This window comes from Leptosomus discolor, unplaced genomic scaffold (genome assembly GCF_034619465.1).
Source record: "Leptosomus discolor isolate bLepDis1 unplaced genomic scaffold, bLepDis1.hap2 HAP2_SCAFFOLD_85, whole genome shotgun sequence".
NCBI lineage: Eukaryota > Metazoa > Chordata > Aves > Leptosomiformes > Leptosomidae > Leptosomus > Leptosomus discolor.
This window is the reverse complement of record NW_028237879.1, coordinates 280956-301626: the sequence shown is the minus strand read 5'-3', so window position 1 is coordinate 301626 and position 20671 is coordinate 280956. Positions and strand designations below refer to the sequence as shown.

At 54.8% G+C, this 20671-nt stretch overlaps 1 pseudogene; it reads left to right on the top strand.

Moving 5' to 3' along the window:
- The window catches only part of LOC147412527 (axonemal central pair apparatus protein HYDIN-like), a 64995-nt pseudogene that overhangs the window by 12530 nt on the left and 31794 nt on the right, over nt 1-20671 (top strand).

Below are 20671 nucleotides of genomic sequence, written 5' to 3'. Positions count from 1 at the left end.
CAAGACAGCGAAACTGATGCTTGTCCTTCTGTACAGCCGCTCTTTCCCCTCGAGAGGCTGGTATTGGGGTGGTGGCTGGACAGTGTGGGGTTTGGGTGGATTTCAGATCCCTTGCTGCTTACTGGCTGGTTTAAGGCAGACAAGGAGAGCACCAGTCAGGGAGATTGTTTCCCAAAACATCATCACAAATGTCTTTTTCAGAAAGGGTGGGATCTGCCCGGCATGTGCCAGTGCTCTGTTTTCCTGTTGTATCACTGAGGAGGCAGGAGACTATCCCAGTGTGGAGCAGAAGCGATGCTTGCTGCTCCTCTCAAAGCCAAGTGGCCAAAGCCAGTGTTTTGGTTCCCAAATCGTTTCTTTGCCCGCAGCCCCAGCTCCCCGTGCTCTAGGTGAGGAGCCTCTCCATGCTGTGATGAACTCTGTTAAATGTTTAAAAAAAAAAAATCCTCTCCCATCCAGCTGGCCCATCTCTTCATCCCTGAAAACAGCCACAGCGTGAAGAACTGCTGTTCTGCTGACCTTGTAGCTGCCCAGGAGACAGGCGACGCTCTGCAGGGGCAAGCGAACGCCTTCGTCCCCTCCAGTCCTGCTTTGATTTTCCACGGGGACGGTGCCGAGGTCTTGCTCGGGGTCCCCTGGGGGGTCCCAGCAGCAGGCACAGGGAAGGCTGCAGAGGAGCTCAGCTGGGCCAAGCCTTGTTCTTGTGTGCAGCTGCAGGAAGGACAAGTCAGGTGGGACCTCTCAGGTTAGGAAGAGCAGAGCCTCTAATCCAAACATGAAAACCAGCCTTAAATAATTAGCTACAAAGCTAAAGAGAAATCCTCATTTGGGAGCACATCATTGAAGGCACCGAATTCCCAGCTGGGAATGAAGCAGCCAGGTTGCTGTAGAACATCTGCCTTGTTTGGCTGGGGGGGGAACACTTGCAGATAGGCACGGTGCCAGGCAGGCAAGGTTCGAGTGTGTCCATCCATTTGGCGTTAGAAATACAAACAGAGTTACTGTGAGTGCCTGCTGTGATGTGCACCAGGGAATGTAACCTGAGTCACCTGGGAATGTTTGAAAATGTGAAACCATTTACTTTTACTGGCAGATGTTGGGCAGGCTATGAACAGCTTGTTTTAGGAAGGAACAGAGCTGAGTTTGAACTGCTTTGCTTGAATCATTTGCCACATTGGTCCTCAAATGGTTTGTGTTTAGAAACTGCTGGGGAGGGAATTGCGCCATCGGCAAGTGCCACATGGGCTATAACCTAATTTCAGCAGAGCTGCTGCCCTTTTAGCTCGAGGTGCAGTTAGAGCTGTTGTTTTGTGACCAGGGAATACCTGCAGCCCAGCAGGGAGCTACATCTTGTCATCATGTATGGGTTAAAACTGACCAGAGCTTCCTTCCCCAAAGTGCTGATCGCTGCTGCTTTGGTGCTCATCAGGGGTCAACGGGCTGTTTCACTGTGAGTCTCTGCCTGGAGCTGCTCAATGTGTCTTTCCACGTTGCCTTGTGTGTGCGAGGGTGTCCCGTGCGGGGCTCTGTGGGCGCCCCTGGGCAGTGCTGGGCTCTGTCAGGGTTGGGGCACAGTGGGCTGCGGGCTCCATCCCTGCTCCTGCCGGATGGTGCTTGGAGAAAGCCACGGGGATCCGCTTGCTGGTACCGACCTGAAGCTGCGGGTCGTTGTCAGGGGCAATATTCAGGATAAATGCCGAGGAGAGCTGCAGAATCTGTCGCTTTGGCCTGCTGGGCGGGGGAGGCCCAGTCCATGGCCGTGGGTGCTTTCAGGAGGGCACTGGTGGCTCTGCACTAGCTCATCGCTGTCCGGATCTGCCCCTTTGGGTCTCTGTCTCAGCTTTTTGCACGGTTTGAGTGTCTCTTCCTTTCCTGCTGTGTTTTTTACCTCTCCACAAGGTGTTCACCGCTGTCCTCTTCCATTTCTCCTTGCAACCAGCTGCCTGCACCACCGCTATACCAGCGTCATCCCTGGGCAGCCCCAAGCGTTGACCTGCTCCATGCTGGTTTCTGCTGGGTCAGACCCATTGCTGAGCTCACACCACCAGTGCCCGCCCAGGAGCCCCATCCTGCTGGGGGGTCTGTGCAGGCTCCCCTCCCTCCCACTGCAAGTCCGTGATCAAAATGACATTATTTTCCAGGTTCAGTCCTCCAACACCTAAATTTTTCGTCAAACCCCAACCACCGAAGGAGGAGAGAGCCTGGTCAGAGCGCTCAGCGTCTGCAGAGAGCAGCTCCAATGGTGGAGGTGTGGAGGAGCCAGCCAAAGCCCTGGGAGCAGTGGGGGATCCTGCCCGAGAGCCAGCAGATGCAGACCACTCCCCAGAAGCGAAGGTACGTTTTCCTGTACACCTGCCGCTTGCGTTGCCTCCCCAGCTTCCACTGACAAGCCGTGCTCGTGCCAACCTCCCTTTCTGCTGCCCCGCTGTTGCGTACCCTGAGAGCGGGCTGGGCAGCAGGGCCAGCAGCTGGACACGGGGCTGCTAGGGAGGGAGAAATGGAGTAGTTTTGCTTGGAGAAGCCCAGTCAGATCCTACTGACCTATGTTGAGTTTGGGATTTTTTTTCAGGGTGGTTTGTTGGTTTTTTTTGTTTTTTTTTTTTTTACCATGTAAAATGAGGCTTTTATCTGTGTTGTGATGTGAAGGCTTCCAGTTTCCTTCCTGTATCAAGCTGTGCCAAGTACTGCCACCTTGTTCTGCATCGTGTGGGGCAGAGGCTGCTCCTGGGGCAATAAAAAAGGATGTAAGAAAGCACAGGAGGTTCTGAAAGTGCCAGTGTCGGCACTAAGTTCAAGCAGAGGGGTTGTACCTGCTTACATCCAAATATCAGTCATTTTGACGTTATAGCTCTGCACGTTTTTTCTGACATAGGAGAAATGATACCCTGTAAGCATCAAGAATAGTGTGGCTGAATGTTTTCAGATAGAAGTATGAAATCATCTTGATTTCCTGCTTTGTTGCCAGATGTGCACAAATAAACCAGGGAAATTCAAGTGGATATGGCTTAGTGGGATCCAGAATTCTTTCAAGGGATGCATCTGGATTGCAGCTTCATCTGCTTGTGTCACTGCATCAAGGCAATATCCACACAACACCTCTGGGGTGGTGGGAGACCATAGGCCTAGGAAAGATGTGGGGTAGCATCTTTGGGAATACGCACTTGGCAAAGCTTTGTTGGGTTGGAAAATGTGGAGACGACAGAAAGAGCATTGAAGCATGAGAAATCTCAGCCCTCCCCAGTGTTTTATCTGCTGGGGAGATGTAGCCTCTGATTAGGTCTAAGGAAGTCCCGTAAATATTCTTGCAGATTCTGCCGATGTCAAGGCCCCAGCCCAAAGCACTTCTTGAAGCAGGGGTTCTTAAACTTCAAGAGCCATCACAAAGCCCTCGTTTATAAATAGGGCTCAGAAGCCCAGGAACAAGGTTGCTTTTGCAAAATGACATCTCTGAGGTTAAACACCAGCTCTCAGCTGCTGCAAGACAGAAAAACATCTTGGCTGCCTTCTTCAGGAAGGTGTCGTTCGAGAAGAATGACCCAGGGGAGATCCTCAGCCCTCCAGCAGCAATGACTGTGCGAGATGAAACTTAAGCACTATCTGAAATTGGATGGTTGTGCCAAGGACTTATTTTCCTGATTTTGATACTTCTCCCTTGCAGCTGTGTTCCTGTGTTTGTCGTGGAGAACCTGACCTGTCCACGTGGGGGATTCTCAGTGTGTCCTTGGGCAGGAGTGACCAAAGCTGGGCTGGCGTGAGGGTGCAAAATGGCCTTGAGGTCTTTGCCAGGACTGAGTGCTGGGTGCCTCCAGCTTCCTCGTGCAGCTTGTGCGTAGGAAGCGCAGATGGAGCCCGTGTGTCATCTGTGGGTGGACTCGACCCATACCCAGCTGATGGCATGGACAGACCCGTACTTGATTTGCACCCAGGTCCCATCTCAGCTGCTCCTGGCTTGATGAGGTGGTGGAGCTTGCAGCAGAGAGGTCTCACCCAGACCAGCCAGCTGCATGCTACAGCCCATGACGCTTGTTTTCCAGATGCTGCCATCAGGTGCTGCGGAGCCTCAGAGCCTGGTGGGGATCAAGAAACTGATGCTGTTGGTGGAGGCAGAGCCCCTGCCCTTGGGAATGGAGGAGGTAAGTGGGAATCTGTATTGCTTCCGTGTTTCCAGTGTGGCAAGCAGTTATGTAGCCGCCACTCCCACTGGTGGCCCTCAGCGCCGCTCACGGAACAGCCTCACAGCCCTCCAAGCACCTTGCACAGCACCGCTGAAGCAACTGGTTGTTGGAGAGGCCACGCGGGACATGTCGTGGGGCTGACCGAGGGTGTCACCTGCGCAGCAGCTACGGAGGGCGTTGTTCATCTTGCTACTAATCAAGTGGTTGACGGGAAATTTCTGCAGTAGCTTTGCTGTAGCGTCTTGAGAGAGAGCAGCGTGCAACTGGGAGAGAGTGAAAAGCATCAGGAGTCAGATGAGGTGGGCTGCAGTCCTGCCCCTGGCCCCAGGGGCTCTCACCTCCGAATCTCATGGTTTTCTAAAGGCAGTAAAAGGTGGTTTTAAAGGCAAGTTCTGCAGTGGAGAGAATTTCTTGCTGCCAGGAGACGTCCCAAATTACTTTAATGTAGTGTATTAATTAGGGAGTATGGGAGAAGATTGTTCCCATGGTCCCTCCACTGGTAAGTGGAACGGATGCAGGATGAGGTTCGGATGATTTTGCCTGTGTTGAGGAAGAGGCCCTTCCAGCCATGTCTGTACTTTGCTCCAAGCTGTGGCTGCTCTTCCGCATCAATTTCCATGCTCGACATCTCGATCTCTCCTCCCCTCCCTCCAGGTGTTCGACATCCTGCCGCTGTACGGCGTGCTGCAGCCAGGCGAGAGCCAGCGGGTCACATTCACCTTCTTCGGCCACGCAAACATCGTTGCCCGTGTCATGGCGCTGTGCAGGGTGGAGGGAGGCCCGACCTACAAGGTGGCGCTGAGCGGGGAGGCTTCGGTCATCAACTACCTCCTAGACACCGCAGAGATTGACTGCGGGCTGCAGGTACTGCGCGCTTCTCTTGGCCAAGGTCCTGGTCTTGAGACCATCACTGGCGGATTGCTGCCCACCTAGGCCTAGGGCTCACTTCCCCTTCCCAGCTTCTTTTTTGTTTTGGCTCTGTGCCTTGGAAGTACAACCTTTGAGTGGTACGTCCTTCCTCCAAGCTGGTTTTTAATGGCTATCTCCACCCTCCCCAAAGCTGGGAATTGCTCCTCTTCAAGGTAACTAATGCTGCTTCATGAGGCAGGCAGGATCCCAGGGGTGATCTCCAGAGGGACGTGCCCAGAGGCATTCATCTGCTGATCCACTCCTAAAGCCTGAGGTCCCAGGAGATGCTTTCTTTCAATGCTTTTGATTAATCAACAGAATGAACCAGGGAGGAAGTTAACTTGGGCTTCCCAGTCACTGTAGCTGGAGAGCGTGTCCCAGAATAGTCCCCACTTCTCTTCAGTTACAACCCCCCGGATGTTTCCAGCTGTTGGCCCATGCATGTGTTGCACTGTCTCCCCTTTTGCTGTCGCTGCAAGCTCCGCAAGTACTTGTATGTGGGTGCCTTTTCTTCTGCAGTGTCTTGATGCCACCTCCTTTGGTTCAGGTGGGCGTCAGATGACACCTTAAAGGGCAGAGAACTTGTATCCTCTTTGGTTCCTTTTTACTGATCTTCATGGGGTTGGCATTGCCCCTCTGCATGCTGCCAGAAGTGTTTGTTCCTGTGTAGGGCTCAGAGGCCCCCTGTGGCTGTGGGTTCCCCATGTCAACCAGGGAGAGTCAAGTGCCTGAACCTCCTCAGTCTCTGCTTCTCTCCTGTGTTGTGTTCATTCGCTCTCACCCCAATGAAAGCAGGAGATCCCCAGTATCAGGCCGTGTCTTCAGCCTCCCACTCCTCCGTCCTCTCTTTAGATGTTTAACAAAGTCACCGAAGCGGAGGTCACCCTGCAGAACAGCGGGAAGGTGGGATTCACCTACGTGGTGCCAAACCCTAGCGCAGCCACCGCAGAGAGCCCTCTGCCCGGCGTGCCCCTGGTCGTGCCCAGCGCGGTGAGTACGGAGGTGGTACAAATGATTAACCCTGGCCCTGTGTCAGGCTGCCCAGGAGAGGGTTGTAGCGGAAAAAGGGAGAAAACAAAAGGAAAACCAACCAAACCCCACAAAAGCCGCCAGGAGAGAGGCAGGGCTGTAAGCAATGGCTGCTGGGGGCAGAGTAGGCCAAGTGGGCACAGTCCTAATCGACTCCCTTAATGGCCTCTGCTGGCGGGTGGCCCTGCCGTCACACAGCAACTGCCAGCGGGAGGCTCGACTGCTCCGGTGCCTCCCTGGGCCCCAGCTGCTGAGCGCTCTGCTGGTGCTGGCACCGGAGCCGGAAGGTTCAGGCCCTGTTGAGGGTCACCTCACGGGGCTGTGTGATGGATGGGATTTGCTCCTGCCTGTAACCAACACTGCCTGCCCTCTGCCAGCACTAGCCAGGCGAGACCTAAACGCTTCCTTGCTCGGGCATGAAGCTCTTTTGCCAGAAATCCTGACAGCCCCAGTACCGCTCCCTCCCTCCTCCAGCCTCACTGCTCTGCGGCAGCTTTGTGGGGCAGCGAGGGGGCCAGGAAGCAGCAGGGCTGGAACAGGGCGGGGAGGAGTTTGCAGCATCCCGCCAGCCCAGCTTCAGTCCGGCGTGGATGTCTGGGCTGGAGCAGCCATCCTAGCTATGTCCCTCTGTTGCAACGGGAAGGGGAAGCCAAATGGCTTTCACACCTCCTCACGCTGGCCCCCACAAGGGAGGACACACGGACACCCTCTTCCCGCGAGCTCCTACAAACACAGCTCTGCCTGGGCCCGCGCAGTCAACGGTGTAACAGCACCATCGGTGCTGGCAGCTCGGCGGGGCTCGCTCTCGCTGCGCTGTGTTGTGGGCTGGAGTAAGGGCTCAGGGAACCGAGTGGCAGGATCTGTCCCACTCAGCAGCTTGTCCCTGCAGCGGGGAGGGGAGCGGGGAGCCGAGGGTCCAGCCCTGCGTGCAGAGCGTGAGCCAGGGAAAGCTGCAGCTGTGTCCTGTCACCCGGAGCCGTGTTGCTGTCTGCTTGCATATGCTCTCAACCCGGCTGGTGTGAGCCCAGCCCGGGGCTTGGACAGACCTTCTGGAAGCCCGGAGAAGAGGTGCCCTTCCCGGCAACACCTTCTTCCCTAGGTCTCGTCCTAGTCTCTACTCCTGTGTTTCCAGGGATGTCTGTTTTCAGGTCAGCATGAGTCTGGAAAGGCTTGTGCACCCTTGGTGTAACCGCCCAGGCAGGAGATGTTTGGTTGGGATTATTAATAAGGGGCCAGGCCCCTCGACACCAGCCTGGGAGCCACTGATGTGCTGTGAAAGGAGCTGCCAGCCCTGCTGAGAGTGTGGGCACTGCACTCGTCTTCCATAGCGGCTGGTACAAGAGCTTTTATTTACTCGGTCTGGCTCTTGCTAGCAGAGGGTAAACACCATCAGAGAAGAGCTGTGCTCGTGCTGAGCCACGCGCAGTCTGTTGGTCTGCCGTGTGGGAGTGCCTCCCTACAAGCCCTCTGAAGGACATCCTGCATCCTGGGGTAGGAGACTTCAGCTTTTGGATACCGGAAAGCTAGAAAGTGATGTTATCTGACATTTTCTTCTATAAGGGAACCCATCTCCTCTTCTCACTGGGTCTATTGTCTGAACCATCCCTCCCCAAACCCTATTTGGTGCATTCCCTCCCTCTTCTCTCACGCTCTGCAGTGTTACATTGAACCTGGCAAGGAGCAAGTGCTGAAAGTCTGTTACCTGCCGGGAGTGCCTGGAGTCTTCTGCAGGACTTTCCAGATCCGAGTGGGTCACCTGGAGCCACAAGAAATTTCCCTGAAAGGAGAGGGGATCTTTCCCAGGATCTGCTTGAACCTGCCCAGGAACATCAAAGGTGAGCACTGCCTGTCTGCTCCCCAGGAAGGTCCCCTGGCTTTTCCCCCATGTCGTACACCCACAGGGCAGCTCACACCCACCTCCACCGAGGCTGGAGGTTTCAGGGCTGTCAGACCAACACTCAACCCTCTGGTTGCTTCCTGAGTTTCTAGAAGCCCCTGTGGGCTTCGCCCCGGGAACCATCATGCAGAGCTTGCCAGCGTATCTGTCGGAGGCCTGGAGAGATGATGGCTAGACAGAAGTGCTTGGGAAAGCTGTAATACAGGCTGGCAGGGATTTGGGCAGGGATGGATTTGCATCATGTTGTAGGGGATGAGATGTTCCTGTGGGGAGGAAGATGGGTGGGAGGGAACATCAGGATTGATAGAGGAAAAGCAGCATTCACTTTCCATACATTGTGTGAAGAGTGTGTTTCTGGGAGAGGCCAGCATCGGGGAAAGTGGGGCTTCCCAGCTTCACTGGGAATGGTGCTGTGCCCATGCTGCTATTTGTGGATGTTTTCTTCCTTCAGGAAATGAAAAATACGAAAAGGTCCTCAAGGAGGTGACAGAAAAGATGGAGAAAGATGGACAGAGAGATGAAGCAGTTGCTCTGAAGGAGGCTGTGGCTGCAGAGCCACCCATGGACGACTCTGGCACTGTGGTGAGAATGGCTGCTGCCCCATTTGGCACATGCCACCCTGTCCCTGTGTCATCTGATCCCCTTGCACCCTGCTCAGGCTTCCTGATGCCCTGCTGGCACTTGGGACCTCCCTGCCCACACCTGGCCATGATCATGCATCAGCTCTGCGTTGCCCCAGGGGCTGCTCACCTGTTCCTTCTGTAGATCATGAGCTTCCTGACTACCCCAGGGAGATCCTGAAGACCATGCTCGAGTGATTGCATTTCTGGTACTTTGTGATGGGCATGTAGGTCATCACTGGGGTGTTGGTTGCTCGCCACCCAAGCCCTGCCAGGTTTACGGGGCTTAATAGCAGCAGCCTGGCTGGCTGGGACTGTGCTGTCAGTGCTCATCCCCAAGGGGCACCAGCTTTATTGCGATTCCCTTTTCAAGAGAGCTTTTGTCCCAGCCAGGCTTTGGTGGCAGCTGGGGGCAGGCAAATACTTGGAGCTCTGGAAGGTTCCTGACTTTGTCTGTCTGTCTGGACAGGTCAGCCTTCATAACAGTGACTGGGCAGGCAAAGATGCTGGAGTTCGTTTCCCTTGAGATGAGGTCCTGACTAAGAGAGCAGGAGGTGTCACAGACACTGAGCAATGAGACAGGAGGACCCCATCACCCGTCTTGACAAGAGCAGGGTGGGTCCTCTTTCAGAGACAAGCCTGTGCCTTGGGAAGGACCTTTGTTAACCAGCCCTTGTCTTGCCTTTCCTCAGCTGGACACTCGTCTGCAGATGGAGATGGAGCAGGTGCTGATAGAGAAACACGCCCTGGAGCAGCAAAAAGCTCTTTCCTCTGGTCCTCTGGAGGCCGCTGCCTTTGACCAACATGCTCGTCGGAGGCTTCTCAGGTTAGTAGGGACTCCTGTACCCTATGTCCAGATGCCCCAAGGGTAACACCCAGCAGTGCACCCCTGCTCCTGAGAGCTCTTTGTGTCTGCAGAGCTGGGAGTAGCTGGGGACTTCAGAAAGGGTCTGATCCTGATGGCTTTGACATTTGAACAGTGAGCAGCTGAGTGTCCTCACGTCCACAGTGCCACCCTGAGCTTTGGAGGTGCTCAACTCCCCACAGATGCTGGGTTCTGTTCTTAGAGCTGAGGGGGCCCAGTGCAGACCATCAAGCCCTTCCTGACAGCCCAGATGCCATCCCTGCTGAGCAGCTCTGGAAGAGGCGACTCAAAGCTGGTGTCTTTGTTCCAACTAACAGACCACACTAAGCACAAAGAGCAGGGAATCACATGGGTTGACAAACCCTAAATCAGGTGGCTTGGATGCTTGTGGGACTTCAGGGCTTACCTAGGTAACTTGGCCCTTCCCTTTGCTCCTTCGTGATGAGGCACGGGCACGGTAGGCTTCAGTTCAGGAAGAAGCTGGTCTGCAAACCAGATCATTTAGATGCTTTTCTGAGTGGGATTGCTCTGGAAAAGGCCCTTCCCGTGAATCTTGTAGGTGTTGATTTACCGGTGCTGCTCTGGGGGCAGATCTGGCTGCAGAGCAGTGAAGATTTCCTGTGCAGGCAAATCTTGTTACAAAGTCCTGAAGTAATTTCAGGCTTGGGCTGTGCACCAGGCTTAGCAGTGTCACTGAGACCAGTGGACGCCCAGTGGACTTACCTACTGTGGCTTTTCATAGCAGAGGAGCTGTGACCAGTGTCCATTTTAAACTAATTTTATTTTGAGGTCCCATTGGTAGCTGATGAAACCTGGGACCCACATTCCCTGTGACTCACCAAAGCCTTATTACCAGGTGGTCAGGCCTTGGGTTTCACAGGCTTGAATTGAGTTTTTACAACGGCGGATACAAAACTATCCACTTTATTTGCATCTTCCTTGGAAATGTAGCCAGGCTGTCCTTGTTCCTCCTTTCAGAGCTGAGCTGCCCGAGTACATCCTGGACTTTGGCTATGTCATTCTCTGTAGCGTCTGCACGCACATGGTGAAGATCACCAACACCAGGCGGTTCCCTGTGTCCTTCCATGCTGATGGACAGGTCCTGCGTGACACAGGTAACCAGGGCTGGAGAGACTTTGTGTGCACTTGAAGGAGCTGTCTCTGACAGATTACCTTCAGCCACTGGACATGGGGCGGGTTTTAAGTGCTTGTTTGTGTAGGTTTTTTTCCTCCTGGGGACCCTCTGCCTGGTGCTTTAGAGCCTGAGTTCTCCTGGCCAGCAGTGCTCAGAGACCTGGCCTGCCTGTGGCTGCCCTCACACTTCGTTGCAGGGGCTGGATGGGCTGATCACCTTGGTCACCTCTCAGTATCTTCTGCTCTTGGCTACCGTGAGCATCATCTGAGTTTCTTTGTGCACTCTGTGGGCTTGTGTTGCAAACAGATGGACCCTCCGTGGTTTGGAAGTGCTTTGTTTGGAGTTCATAATGTCGCAGCACTTCTGTTCAGCCTTTGTTGAGAAAACAGCCTGTGGGGTCCTCTGTTGTATCGAAATAGGCTCCTGAAACAGGCCCCCATCACATGGTGACTCGCTGTGTCTGAAGGGTGGTCAGGTGTCTCCTCTAAGCTGTTTTCCAGGGAGCACCACAGCATGGAGGAATCTCAGTTGGGAATTCTCCTTTGGAGAGGTCTGTGCATCCTCCCCTGGGATGCCTGATGAAGGAATTGCTGGAGCTTCTCAGCTGATACATTTCCTTTTTACCGTGTGGGCCTTGGACTCTGGCTGTGAAAACCCTTTGTCCTTGTGCAGTGACAAGGGAGAAAGAGTGGCAGGCTCCTCCAGAGATGCAAAGGGGTCCTTCACAGAGCTGCTGGCCAGACACCCAGATGGCCTTCACGTGCTTGTGACACATCTCATGTTGCTCGTGTATCTCAGCTGCTTTATCTCCATCTGTTCAAGGTTTCAGCGTGGAGCTGGACCATGCGAAGCACCTGCCCTGCTGCGAGACGGAAACATTCCAAGTGCGCTTTGATCCACAGAGCGCCAACCTGCCACTGGGAGAGGTGGATGTGCTCCTGCCCATCAAGGTACCCCTCGATGCTTCCTCACCTCCGCATGCCTGCACCACCTTTCGGGGCAGGCAGGAGGTCTGGGAGAGCAGCAGATGTCACCTGGGCTCTGAGCTGGATGTTTTGTCCTTCACTAGGTAGCAGGAGGCCCCACATTTCACGTCCGCCTTCGTGCCACCATGGCTGTGCCATCCCTCTGCCTCTCCCGGGACAGACTGGAGTTCTCTGCTGTCCAGTGTGGGCAGTGTCAGGAAGAAACCATCCAGCTCCACAATCAGCTCCAGGTCCCCTGTAAATGGTTCATCACCATGAATGAGCCTGTTCAGAAGGTAAAGCACAGACAGCACGTAACACCAGACTTCTTGGTTGGGTTTTCTTTGCCTCTCTGGCACTTTCTGCCCCTGTGGCTGCCTGAGCACTTGGGCTACGCCTTGTTTAGGAAGCTTTTGAGGGCACAGAGGAAGGCTGGTTCACCTCGACCTGTTCACTAGCTGATGCTTCACTGCTCTGCCATCTTCACCCATTCTTCCTTCTCCTCCGAGGACAGTGCCTCCCCCTCTGCCTGCCCTGCCTACATGTTTCCCCTCCAGTTCTAGGCCAGTGGTGGCCATGGCTGGTTTGGATGTGGGTGCCAAGGGTCTGTCCTCACAGACCAAGGAGACCTCACACAACTGTGTTTTGTGCTCAGGTGGACAAACACTTGCCAGCGAGCACGCGTCAGAAGCTGCTCCAGCAGTTGCAGTCCAAGCCCTGTGTCTTTGAGGTGCTGCCCTCGGCTGGAACCCTCGCTCCAGGGCAGCGATGCAACGTGCGAGTGAGGTTTTCACCCACGGAAGAGGTGAGATTGGCGGATCTGGCAGGGCAGTGTGGTAACAAGAGCCCAGCGCAGGGAGCAGGAGATGAGCTCTGCCTCCCTGTGGAGCTTTCTGCAAGTGCCGTACCCACTGTGCCTCAGTTTCCCCTGCAGTGCACTCTTCTGAGAAGTGCTTTGAAATTCCCATGGGGAGCTTGCACAGAGAGCATCAGGGCACTGCAGTGTGGCTGCCTCTGGGTGCATGGGGGGAAAAATCTGCCTGTTTCCCCTCATCTTCCCCCCTGCATGGGCGTATTTGCAGGGTGCAGCACCCTGGTGCAGAGCAGCTGGCACGTTTGCAGCGGATAACCCTGGAAGAGGCAACGTAGGCTCATCCTGCTGCTGGTACCAGCAGACAAAACAGCCACCAGACACCTTCCTGGGCACAGCAGGACAGTCCCCTGTAGCAGTGTGCTGCCAGCAGCTCCTGTGTCTCTGGCCCAGCCTGCCTGCACGTTCCCAGGCAGTTCGGGAGGCGGCATCAACGCCAGAGCGTTCCCAAAGGCAGTTTGCATGTGGCCACCGTGACTTGGAAACTGGCAGGGTGTAACAGTGTGGACACAAGTGCTCCCATGCCTGGGAATAGTCCCAGGGGTGTTTAGATGGCTAATAGCAGTGTAACCATCTTGTCTCTGGCTTTGACCAGAGCCAAACACTGAGCAGAGAAGACGACCCTTATTTCTAGCCAGTGAGAGCTCATCTGCCTCTCATGTAGCTGCTGTTTGCCTGACACAGCAGTGCCAGGACTGCGTCTGGGCAGCACAGCCCTGAGGACCTTTCTCCTGAGCATTGCACTCCCTCGTGTGAGGTGAAAACATCTTATAGTCCATTTAAATCTGTCTGATACCCAAATATCCAGTTACGCATCACACCAGGATTCATCCCAGTTACTCGGAGCCAGCATGCAGATGCTGTAGCCCCTGCTCTTTTTTCCCTTCACCTTAGAGGTACTGGTGACACCCTGACCTTGGTGCAAGGGTTGCATTTGAGGCCCTGTCACCTGGGACTTCATGAAGGAGCTTTCTGCGCTTCTCTCTTTTCAGAAGTCCTACAGAAGTGAGCTGAGGATTAACGTTTGCCAGAGCAGCCAGCATCTCCACCTGCAGGTCTCAGGGCAGGGGCTGGAGCCCCAGCTGGAGTTCAGCCCCCCAGTGCTGGAGCTGGGACCGTTGCTGCCATACAGCCGTGGGGCGGAGGGGACAGTGGTGGTGAAGAACCCGTACGAGTTGCCCATTGAGTTTTACTCGCTGGAGAACGATCAGCAGTACCTTGCTGAGGAGCAGGTGAGCGGGAAGGCCTGGTCCCCCTGTGCGTGCTCCCGTAGCTCTTCACAGCACTCCAGCATTCCCAGGCTCGCGCCAGGGCGATGGAGGCAGTCCCCAGGGCAGAGCCTGGTGGCATTTCAGGGTTAGGCAGCTCTGCCCGCGGGCTGTGAAGGCGCTTGGATAGTCCGTGTTATTGGGAGGAAGGAACGAGGGAGAAGATGGGTTGGTGTGTGAATCTGTTCATGGGATGAAGGTCCAGAAATGCACCCCGTCTGTGGTTTCTCTTCCCCACGTGCACAGATCCTGCGGCTGCTGAAGGACTACGATTGCCACAACACCTTGTTGTTGCCTCTGCGCACCCCGGGTGAGAAGCTGCCCCTGGAGGTGCTGGAGTACTATCAGGACCAGAAGAGGCTGCAGGATGAGCAGGAGCAGTCCAAGGCTGGCAAACCAGCAGACCAGGACAATGGTGAGGGTTTGGCATTGGCTGTGCTGAATGTAGGCACAGCAAGGAGTCCAGCCCACGTACCCTGAGCTCTCCATGGGAAGCCCGTGCTTTTAGCAGCCGCCCGTTCCCCAGCTTGGTAGAGGAATTCCCGGGTGAAAGTCTGTGGCTCACGCCTCCTTTACCAGCCCTGAGTGCAGCCAAAGCAAGCTCCTATCTGCCTGCCACGCACTGGAGAAATAACCAGTATGTCCCCTTGTGTCCCTCAGCCATGAAGGGTAGAACTGGATGAGTTCTTCAGCCAGTAGGACCAGGTCTAATATCGCTAACTGTTTTATATTTGCTCGTTCCCAGCAACAAAAGCACAAGCTCAACGTTCCCATGAGGGGAGAGACAGCCTGGACAGGCTTCTCAGTGCCTCAGGAGTCTCCCTCCTTGGGAAATTTTCGGTCTTTTGCGTGTGGCCTTGCAAAGTGGCAAATAGCAAAGAGCAGATTGCTTGGCCATGTTCACCCTCTTCTTCCCTCTCCGTGTCCTTCCTCTTCAGCAAACTCTGAAGGTGTCCAGTCTCTGTCAGAACAAGGAGGAAAGCACTCTGCTGGGATCGTTCACACCATCTCATCCCATAGCTCAGTCGTTCTCTCCTCCATTTTTGATGAAAGCCAGTCCAAGAAGGTGGATTCTCAGTCTGCATGTGGAGAAGAGGAGGAGGAAGGTGTTGAGAAAAGATGCAGGACAGGTAATCCTCTGTTGTGGCAAAAGGGCCTCAGTGGAGAACTTCAGTGTCACCTCCATCACTTCACTGCAGCCTGGGGCCATCTTCACTCCTGTAGGCCCTGAATCTGTTCTTCTATGCAAAGGCTGTAGGATCCCAAGAAATCTGGGCCAGGGACAAGTGAGAGGCCAGGGAGGTTTTCCATTTGGCTTTGCCAAATGAGCACCTTTGCCCCCAGGAGCTGCTGGGATCAGGATGATGCTGTTCCTTTTCCTAGGCAGGGCAGCACGCTCTGTCCTGCAGGACGCTGCAAGCTGAAGGGGCTTTCTGTGACCTCCTAAGGGCAATGGTGGGAGCTCTTTGTAAATGCTGTTACGGTGAATTCAGAGCCCAGCCACATCTCCTGGTGTAATATTCCTAAAGCACCCAGCTCTTGGATAACTGCTTGATCCTCAAATGGAGCCTCTCCTTGGAACTGTGTGAAATGTCCAGTTCTCCCTGTCCCCCTGCCCGCACTCAGCAGGACCCGGGACCAAACTCCCATGAGGACCATGTTGCCAGTTCATGGAAGGAGATGCGGCCCAGTCCTTTTAGGTATTGCTGGATGCTCGTTCTTTCCTCTTTCTGCCGTCACATTTACTATACTGTGAACAGGCACCTTCACCAGTGTCTAGGGCAGACCCTGGCCTGCACAAGCCTAGAGGAAGGGCATGGTGAGACCTCAGGTGTGACCTTGGTTTCATCAGAGTCTCTTCACCTGGGATCTGAGGGGACAGGGAGGATGGTCAGGGTCACAGGTAGACAGGAGGCTGACTTTTCTATCCGGTTCTGCACAGCAGAGCATCGGCAAAGCACCGCCAGCAGCCAGGAGGCCGCGGGAGAACTGGGTGACAGCCCTGTCTGTAGGGCCATCGCCTGCCACATCGGCATCGATACCTTTGCAGAAGGGCACGCAGCCCGAAACCGCAGAGGGATTGTCGTCATTGTCCATGGGGCACCCCTGGCAGGTACGTGAGCCGCAGCCCTTGGCTGCAAGGAGCGGGGGAGCAGGAGAGAGATGTCCTGGTGGACCATGGGGCTTGGCTGACCAGCTGAAGTGAAGCAAGGTAAGCCCCAGTTCTGCTGGCACATGAAACTGCCCGAGGCCTTCGCCTAGCTGGTGCAAGTGGTGTGGCTCATCTTGTGTCTGTACAGTCAGGCTCTCGTTCCCCCAGACAGGGTGCTCGTGTCCCTGTTGCTTGGGACCACACTGCCTAGTGTCCGTGTTGCCTCGTGGGAGCAGCCCTTAGCCTGTACTGACCCCTAAACCGCGCCTGGATGTTGCCTGAGGCAATGCCAGCCAGCACAGGCTAACACGAGCGGTCTGAATGGTGGTGGGACAGGGCTCGAAACGTCACCCTGGGCCCAGGGTTGAGGTCACCGCGAGGGGCAAAGTCCTCAGCTGAACATGAGGTGGAGATGATGCACCTGGCTCTAGAGGACAACACTTTTAACCATGTTCAAGCTGCCTCCTTCGTGGTTATCCCTGAAAGGACACTTGCCTTCTGACCAGCCTTGAGACTCTGAAAACCTCTTTGGGAGATTTTCAGAGCCTGTCCCTGAAAATGCCTCACATGCAAGTGTCGCCAACCAGTCCTCCTCTCTCTCAAGGCAAGACGTCAGCAGCAGTCGCCCTGTCCAAACACTACGGCGCTGCCTGCTTGTCCATCGATGCCGTGGTGACGGAAGCCATCTCGGACGGGAGCAGCTCAGCAGGGCTCCGTGCCCGGGAGCTGTGCATCAGGGCTGCCATCGAGCAGAGCTGCAAGGAGTCAGAGGATGCCGGTAAGGAGAAATGCTGGACGCAGAACAGCTCTTCAGAAACCTGCCATGACCATCCACTTGTGCCTGCTCCAGGGAAGGAAGTTTGACAGCTCTTGGGTGTCTTAGGGAACATGGATGGGTGCAGCACGTAGAAATGCAAAGCTGTTTCATAAAGCATCTCTGGTTATTAAAAAGAAAAAAAAATCTCTATTTTAAGGGCTCAGACAGGGGCACTGTTACTGCCTCTGGGCTTCTTGGCCCATGTTCCTTTTTCTAGGAGCAGCGAAGCACACTTGTATCTTTCTGAGTTTTTAATATTTCCTCAAAGCTGAATCCAGTGTGCTTCTCATGGCCATCAGGCAGAACTGCTGCCCACTTTAACAAGGGAAGAAGCCCTCTGAAGTGGCTCATTAAGCACTAGATGACTGACTTTGAGTGTGGCTTCACAAACATGAGAGGAAGGGAAGAATAACCTCCCAGAGGAGTTTCAGATGAGACACACGCTGCAGAGGAGCACTTTTCTCCAGAGGTTTTCCTGTACATGCTCTCAGGTCACGCAGCTCGTGCATGTGGTGCTGCTCTCCATGTGAGACCGGCGACTTTTAGGAAACTTTATTGAGTGGTTGGTGCCCACCCTGAGCTCTGCAGGGTGAGGCCAGACCCTGGCTTTGGTGGGGGAAGTTTTGTGTTGCTCAGCTTTGAACCTGGTTGGGTTGGGAGCTGGTGGAAGGAAGAAGGGTCTAGGTCCTGGGTGGGATTATCCACTGCAGAGGATTTAGCTCCAGTGGAGATGAGTGCTGCAGCTGGGGCAGGGCTGTGTGTTACAGTCTCCATGTGAGAATGCAGGATGGGTGCAAACGATGGTCCTGGAGGAGGAATCCTTGATTTGATCCATAGGGGAGCGACTGTGCGGTGTCACCTGTGTGCGCATTTCGTAGGAGGGACCCAGGGCTGTGCATGAAAAACTCCCTGGTTTTAAAATCCAGTCTCAGATGCTGTGCTTGATTGTGCTAACAAGAGGAGCAGAGAAGGAGCTGCTTCTGGAGGGCAGCGCTGCTAATGCCCGGCAGGCTGGGGGACGAGTGCCGTGTCCCTGCCAGGGCGCAGGGCTGTGCCATTGGGGTGGAAGGTGCCTGCTCGCTCCCCGCTGAGCCGTCTGTCCTCTCTGCAGGTCAAAATGCAGAGGTGTCCCTCGGCCTGCGGTTCAGTGCAGAGGCCAGGCGCGGCTCAGACCTGAGCCGGCCCAGCTCTGGGGACACAGTCAGCCTGCGGTCCGTCCGTTCCCGAGGCTGGGCGAACGCTGCCCCGGGCAGGAGGAAGACCCATGGCCACACATCCCCATCGCTGAAGCAGCATTCAATGGATCCAGCAGGCTCCCAGGTGAAGCACGATCCACGCTGGTTAATGCCCGGGACTTTTCTGTTGCCTGTGGGAAGTGAAGGGGCTGCTTACAGAGCCCGGTGCGGGCGCATAGAGTGCAGAGCCAGCTGGGCGGGCTGGGTATGGCTTGGGGTGGCAACAAAACCCCGTGTTCTGGCAGAAGAACTCCACTGGGTCTTAACAGTTTGTTGGCAAAGTGCAGCCCTGGCTAACGTGGCTGCAGGCAGTGGGCAGAGCTGCAGGGTGCTGTGGCGGGGGCTTGCAAGCTTGGGTCTCTGCTGGCCAAGGGATGTACCCTCCGGGGTGTCCCCTAGAACTGTTGGCCTGCCGTTTTGTTCTTGTCTCCCACTAGTGAGAAACCCCAGTTGCAAGCCCAATGGTTGGAATTGTTCAGGCGTTTCCAAAGTGGTTTATTTTTCCTGTGGTGTTCAACATTGCAGGGCTCGTCCAGTTCTCGTCTCGGTTCTCCCCTTCCCTGTGTTCCTGCACAGCGACGGCTGAGCGTCACCGGCAGCACAGAAGGAGAGCTGGGCTTTATGAGCTGCGTGCTGCCTGAGGACCTGCTGGTGGCCATCCTCTCTGAAAGGCTGCAGGTACGTGGGGTGGGGGCAAATGATACATTCCTGCTACAGAGAGACAGGCAGTGAGGAACAATTCGGAGAGGAGGAGGTCTGTAGCTGCTGTTGGAGGGGTCCCGGGCTGTGTGCAGGGATCCTTGGGTGAAGCTGCAGATGCCGTAAGCTGGCAGAGCACGGGGAAAGATCAGAGCTTGTCTGAGCTGACGGCTGGTGTCCTTTGACCTTGGGGTTTACTGCCTCGCTGAGAGCCCAGTGCGTGCAATAGCTGACTTTCTCTCCTTTTCAACTTGATTCACAGCTGAGTGACTGCTACCAGGGCATGGTGTTTGATGGCCTGGAGACCCTCTTTGCACACAACATGGCATCTGCTCTCCTCTGCCTGCTCAAAGCTGTCAGAAATGGGCCGTATATCTATTTTGTGAACGTGTTCCAGGATTATGCTTCTCTGAAAGCCAGGGAGACAGCTGCAAAAGAGCAGGAAGGTGAGACTTCTCATTTTTGTACCTCTCAATCTTCTCTCAAGCTCTCAACCTTATCTGTGTGTATTTGGGCTACCGTCAGAGCTTGTAAGAAATGTTTTTATTAATCCTTCCTCCTTCTGCCTCAGTATAGCCAGTACTCAGCTCCCAGCTGCTTAAAATACAGCAGAGCTGAGGCTGTAAGCCTTGCCTTAGTCTCTAACATTAAAGCTTGGGCACAAGTGCAAGCTGCTGTGGCTCAGTAACTGGCCACTGGCCAGCTGTCCACAGCGCTGGTGCACGTGAGCCAGGTAAGGCCTGGGAACTTGCTGAGCAGCGACAGTTTGGGGGATTATCTGGATTTTGGAGTGGGGATATGCACTCCCCAGTATCTCCTGGTAGGGCGATAGGCTGGGTCAGGACAGAGTTGTGACTCCTTGCGGGTCACCTGGAACAGCAGGCTTCACTTGCAGTCGCTAATGGTTTCTCCTCTGCTCTGTGCTGAAGGACGGGAGCAGGAAGAAGCTGCCAGGACGCAGAAAACACATCTCTGGGAGGTGGATGAGGAGGAGTACGATGCCCTCACTGAGGAGCAGAAAACTCAGTTTAATAACAATATCCGACAAGTCCAGCGTGAGAGGAAGAAGAGGTCTGTAAGCCTTCCATGGGTGACTCCCCAGGATAGTGTCCCCGAAGGGTTTCCCTGCTCCAGAGACCTTGGTGGAGCTCAGAGGGGTTACAGAGCAAAGGCCAAAAGTGTCCGTTATAGGCAGCACAAAGATGGCCAGTTCCACCTCCCTGGTTCCCAACAGAGGAAAGACCTTCCTCTGGTGAGATGAGAACATCTTCTCTCTATTTTAGCGGTGAGCCCTCCGACTTAGACGCTACCTGCAAGGAGCTCGTCTCTGTGCTTGGCTTGCCGCTGCACTTACGAGTGTCTCTGAGTTAATGATGTTGATTCTCATCATCGTCATCCCCCCGTCACCAAACCAGAGGGGTTGTGGTGTGGGTTGGTGTGAGGCGTAGCTGTGCTGGCTTGGTTCAGATACCAGTCCTGCCATAGATGAAGCCCTTGCAGTGCTGGTCTCCCAGGGTTCTCCTTACTGAGTGACACCAGCCATAAAAACGAGTGTCTCTGGGGCTCACCTTCAGCTCCAGCAGCAGGTGAGCCTGGGAGAAGCTCTGATCCAGCAAAGCAGCCGTGTTCAGGAGGATGGGTAGGATAAGGGTAAGCCTGTATTAATCCCCGCCTAAAACTCGGGAAGGGACTTGCTTAAAGCAAGCATTTCAGCACTTGCAGTGCCAGCTGAAGCTTGTTTCCCTGGGAGGGTATCACTAGGGCTGCTTCAGATTGTGATTTCCAGGACAGGCAGCACAAGTCACAGCTGGGTTGCAGCAGGAAATCTGGTGGTTCAGACCAGAGGAGGGGAGTTGCTGCAGCCTTTGTTTTCCAATGGATATGGTTATTCTCACTAAGGAGTGGGCTATGCCCGGGGAGAAGGGCTGGATAAGCCAAGTAAATGTTGGTGCAGGAATAAGTAAGTGCAAGTGATTTGTGAGCTGGTTTACACTGGGAAATCGAGAGGGCTTCAGGCATCAGTGCGGAATGACG